A 6,000-nucleotide genomic window follows, 5' to 3' on the forward strand; every position below is an offset into this window, starting at 1 on the left:
GCTGTATAATAGAAAGGCACAGGAAATCTGAAAACATAGATATTACTGATGATAAAACACTTCCTGTGAGAAGGTCCTCCTCCCAGCAGTGCTGCTGCTGACTATGCATATTACAAGATTTTTTTTTTTTTTTTTTTTTTTTTTTGGTCTCACCTTGCAACCCAGGCTAGCCTGGAACATGTAAGCCTCCTGCCTTAGGCTCCTGAGTGTTGAGAAATGAGGTGTGGGCCACCACACCAGTTTTGTATTGTGTATTTTAATGGTTTCTCAAGAAGCCATTTACTCCACAGACTATAAGTTGCCTGGAGTTGTAGCTCTGCTTGAGCTCGCAGCCTGACTACAGCCTCGTCTCACAAGCCTTGCTGACTGGAGCCTCACCTCGTCATTGACAGAGTGGGGCTCTTTCATCCACTGGTTCCCAACGACTGTGAACCAGTTTTGTATCATAAAGATCACCAAGGCCTCGTGTAAACTAAAAATTACAAATGTTCTAGAAAAATGTAAAACAGTCAAAAAATTTTCAGGCCTTGGCATACACCAAAAATTTCTAGGTATAATGCTGAAAAAACAGATGTTAAAGGGGCAGGGGTCCTGTAAATTGGAGTTCATCTGAGGAGCAGGCTCCATGGGTGAAGTTCTTGGCGCAAGATTGGGAACATGAGTGTGGAGCCCCAGGGCCTACATAAAAGCTAAATGTGATGGTGGACACTTGGGAGCCCAACACTAAGGGGTGGACACGGGTGGATCCCAGGGGCTCACAGGCCAGCCAAGCCACCAATCAGTGAGCTCCAGACTCAACAAGAGATCCTACCTCAAAAAATAAGGTGGCAAGCATAGAAGAAGCAGCCTAGCATCAACTCCTGGTCTCTATATATACATACATATATATGGTGAGCAAACAGACACACACAGACACACACGAGCACAGATACATGTGAGGACACACATAATTTTTAAAGACATATTTTTTAAAAAAATAAGAAAAATGTCACAAATGAAATATTTGTAAATCATATATCTAAAAAAATAACTAGTATGGAGAATATATTTCAAAACTCTCAAAATTCACAAACCATCCCATTTTAAGAATGGACAATATATTTACGAAGATGATTTCATCAAATAAAGGACAGAGATGCAAATGGGACCAATAAAACACACTGAGCATTGTTAGTGAAGAAGAAAATAGCAACTTAAAGCCAGAGGCAGACCAACCACGGCGCACAAGCCAGAACAGAGGGGCACAGACGGGGCAGGACACAGCCAACCCCTCACACCTTCCATACACTGCACAACCTGCCCTCGGAAAACACCTGGCGGTGCCCTAAATCTCAGAATCTCATAGTCCCACACCTAAGGATCAGCCCAAGTGAAGAGAAAAGCTCTTTACTCAAAACCCAGTCTGCACTGGAAACAACCCAACCACTGAATATCACCAATTCAGTGGTGAAAAGGAGACATGATGGGTCGATTGCAGAGCCAGAGAGGACATCAACAAGTTGCATGAATGAAGCAAAGCTGAAAGAAAGGCAAGAGGAACGAGGCTCAAAGGGGCACAGCATCCTGGTGCACTAAGAATCTCAAGCAGATTTGAGACCTGCCAGTCCATACCCCACACACTCTGTGGAACGGCTTCATGTCTTGAATTTCTGGCCCTTGTAAGTTAGATCCCTAAGGATTGCTGTAGCTATCTGACTTCCCTTATCCCTGCCACCCTAACTCTCTCCTTCCTCCTTCTGTACCCCCTTGTACACTCTTCCCCTCACCTCCCCTGCTCTGTGCACCCCTCTGGTGGCCAAACTTTCCCCTGACAGTTAGCAGCTCCTGGCCCACTCACAGGGAAGCAGAGCTGAGTGCCTGAGGAAAGTCTACACTGTATCCAGCCACAACCAACATCAGTAAAGGCTTTGTACACTGACCCAAGATGCTAAGTTTGTACCAGGAAGAGCTTGGTTTCTACAGAAAAGAATGCCCAACTTTCAGAGCAACCCATGACCCTGGGTTGAGGATATCTGGCTGGTTTCGTGGCGGCTTGGTTTCCTTTCTATTGCTGTAATAAATATCATGAGCAAAAAAAATGTCTTAGAGAGTGAAGGGTTTAGTTGGTGTAAATGTTGAAATCACAGCAGATGATGAAGGAAATCAGGGCAAGAACTCACGGCAGAGCCAGCACGGTGGTGTACATCTTTAATCCCAGCACTCCGGGAGGCAGAGGTAGGGGACCTCTGTGAGTTCAAGGCTGGCCTGGTCTACAAAGCGAATCCAGGGCAGTCAATGCTACACAGAGAAACCCTGTCTCAAAAAACCTGGGGGAGAAAGAAAAGGAAAGGAAAAGAAAAAAGAACTCAAGGTAGGAAGGGAATAAAGCAGAGCCATAGAGCAATGCTGCTTACTGGCTTGCTCCCCACAGTCTGCTCGGCTTGTTTTTTTGTTTGTTTGTTTGTTTGTTTTTTTAAATACAGCCTGGGACCACTTGCCCAGAGGTGGCACCACACACAGTGGTGTGAGCCTTTCCTCACCAGTCAAGACAGTGCCCCACAGACATGCCCACAGGCCGGCATGATGGAGCAAACTACTCCACTGAGGTTCCCTCTTCTCAGGTGTCTCTGCTTTGCAACCAGCTGACAAAAGCTAAGAGCAAACTTGACCCCTTGTCTTGCCACATAAACACATCACTATGGAGCGATAGGCCTTTCCTCTTTATCCCCAAGATCTATGTGAATATCACAGCCTAGAACATGCTGTAACTTTAAAAGTCTTTTTAAAAACTCAAACACTTTAAAGTTCAAGGACTCTTGAAAATAACCAAAGTCTCTTAACTGTGGGCTCCTGTAAAATCCAAAATACGTTAAATACTTTCCTATTTCAAAATGGAAGATCCAGGACACAGATAGGATCAGATCAAAACCAAAGCAAACTGGAACAGGATAAATAGCTCAGTGTCCAAAGTCTGGGACTTATGCTGTTCCAGACTCCAGGGGCCACACCACAGGCAGCTTCACTTCTCTGCTATGCTGTCTGCAGCACCCACAACGTGCCTTATAGGCTCAGGAAGCCCAGCTGCTTCTCTTGGTGGTCATCCTATGATACTGGCATCTCCAATATCCTGGCATCCCAAGAGGCTTCACTTTCACCATGGCCTCTCCTGGACTCCAAGTCTGCCACATGGGGCCAAGCCTCAACTCCTCTCCATGACCCCTTCAGTTCTACAGCCTCGGTGGTGCCAAAACCACCACCACAAAGACGCTTGCTTACACACTGCCAATTTGGCTGCAAGCATAAGATGTAGCTTTGGTGCAAAGGGAACCAAAGCTGCCATCTGCTGACCCCCAGGAAAACACTTCCTGGAAGACTTCACCTCAGTGATGTTGCTCCCCAGCTGGCCAGCATCAATTGTCCCAGTAAAGCAAAGGTTTCGCTTCAGTGGTTCTGTTTTCTTATTAGTTACAGCTGACTCTGGCTTCAGCTCGCTAGGAACCATGGATTCTTAATTCAACTATATCATATGCACACACCCTACAGAATCTTTAAAGGACTCTAAAATTTCCCTTTGACACTTCCCAGGCCAGGCCTCCATCATCTGCCCAGCTCACAACTGTCTTCTCTCCAAATTCCCATAGCAGCTCATGAGGTTCTGAGCACACACTGTCTTTTCTACCCTTTGCTTTACTGGGATAATTGATGCTGGTCAGCTGGAGCTGAGAAATCAGGGGTGATTAACTAGAGACCAGCACCACTGCAGTGAAATCTTCTGGGAAGCGTTTTCTCCGGGTCAGCAGACGGCAGCTTTGGTCCAAATGGGACCACAGCTACATCTTATGCTGACAGCCAAATTGGTAATGTGTAAGCATCTCCTTTGTGGTGATGGTTTTGGCGCCGTGGGAAAAATATTCCAAACTCCTACAGTCGTTCCCTGAACAACACGGTCAGGTCTGTCACAGGCAGGGTAGCTACTTCTGTCCTACTTTAACCTTTTATTGAGGTGATAAACACCATGACCAAAAACAACTTGGGGTCCTTATGGCTTCCAGTCTACCGCAAAGGGAAGTCAGGGCAGAAACTCAAGGCAGGAACTGATGCTGAGACCACGAAGGAACACTGCTTAGCGGCCTGTTCTTCATAGCCTGCTCAGTCTGCCTTATACAACCCAGGGCCACCTCCTCAGACATGGCGCTACCCACTGTTCACTGGCCCTTCCTGCATCAATCATCCATCAAGAAAATGCCCCACAGAGATGCCCAGGGGCCAGTCTGATGGTGACAACCCCTTAGTTGAGGTCTTTTCTTAGGGTTCTCTAGTTGTATCAAGCTGTCAGAAACTAAGCGGCATACATACACACTGGGCAAGTAGCAAGGCAGGTTATTAAAGTTATTTCTATAAAAAGTGTTTGTTTCTCTTAGTTTCTCTCTTAGCCTGGCTATCACACAAATAATTGAGAATTTTTAGTATTTGTTTATAAAGTTTTACAACACAATCTTGAGCAGTTTAAGTCTGTTCTTAATCCTCTATGTTATCCTGACTCCATCTTTGCCCAAATCTCCACTTACTTGCATTTTAGTTCTTCTTTGCTCCAGCTGAATCTTCTTCATCTCTCCTGCACCTCAGCCTGTGGCTGAATCCTCTGACTCAATGCCCTACTTCCTTTCCTCTTTTAACTCCTCCTCCCTTGGCTGGCAGGAAGTCCAGCCCTATTCTCTCCCCTGCTCATTGATTGGCTGTAAGCTGCTTTATTGGCATATCAGAGGGTCAATTGGGGAGCAGAGTTTATACAACCTTGAGAGAGTCTCAGAACAAGGCTTGCAACCAGATATGGAGGCGGTACAGAGATCAGCATTTGAATTACACAATAATCTCATGCCAACAGCAGGTTGTGGAGGGCCTAGACATCATCCTGCCACACCCCTACACACACACACACACACACACACACACACACTGCCTCTGACAAGAGATACTGAAAAGCTGAGCACAACCTATACAAGCTAAAATAGGTGTGGGTCAGCCTCTCCTCTCTGCCCTCATACAATTGCACTGTGTGTTAGAGACTGGACACTGATGGAACTGCTCAGGGGTTCTTGGAGACCTTCAGCTTTGGCACAGCCCCTTGAAGCAGGGCAGATCTTCCTGCTGGCGTCAAGCTTCTCCCACCATAAGCTTCTGTAGGCTGCAGTCAGCAGGCCCTGTCCTTCCTGCCCTTTCCTTTGCTAAAATGCCCTGAATTCCTCCGGCCTGGCCCCTTCCCTCTCCATTACCCAGTTGCTTCTCTCCCAGCAGGCCCCACTCAGATGCCCATTCTGGGCCTCCCAGGAAGTGTCACACACCTTCAGACTACCAGCTCCCATCAGTATCAGGCCACAGCAACATAAACCCAGTCTCTCATCCACGTCCACAGATGAGCAAGGTCAGACTCCCCTGTCTGCAGCGATTGTATCTGTGATGACCCATTAAGATTGAACTAGAGACATCTGAAGCCACCAGGAGCAGCTACCATCAGGATGGGACTTAATGGTGAAGCACCTTCCTTTCATCTTGAGTTGTGAGCAGCCTCAATGGAGACCTCTCCCAAAAAACTTCTACAGAGTTGCCTTCAGAGTAGCAGCATGGGCCTGGGCACTTCATCTCATGTTTTTAAAGCCTTCAGAGGGGGAGCCCACATGGTACAGACCTCACCCCGGGATCTGTGTGAGGCTTTACGAAAGCCCTGGGCATCGGGACCATCAGATGCTGGCATTTTAAAGGTGGTCACTACTGAGTCATAAGCCACATAGCCTCACTTCTGCTGCAGTAAGTCTTCAGCTTCCATGGACGACCTATAACAACAGAAGATATTACAGCATCTGAAGTTGTACCAACTCCGCAATGAAACTCATTTATAAAAAGGACTGTTCTCTAGCGTGGCAAGACTCTGAAGACCCTGCTGCTGTGCTGCTGTGCTGCTGTGCTGCTGTGCCGCTGTGCTGTTGCTGTACTGCTGTGCTGCTGCTGCTGCTACTGCTATGT

Source organism: Acomys russatus, chromosome 9 (assembly GCF_903995435.1).
Source record: "Acomys russatus chromosome 9, mAcoRus1.1, whole genome shotgun sequence".
Lineage (NCBI taxonomy): Eukaryota > Metazoa > Chordata > Mammalia > Rodentia > Muridae > Acomys > Acomys russatus.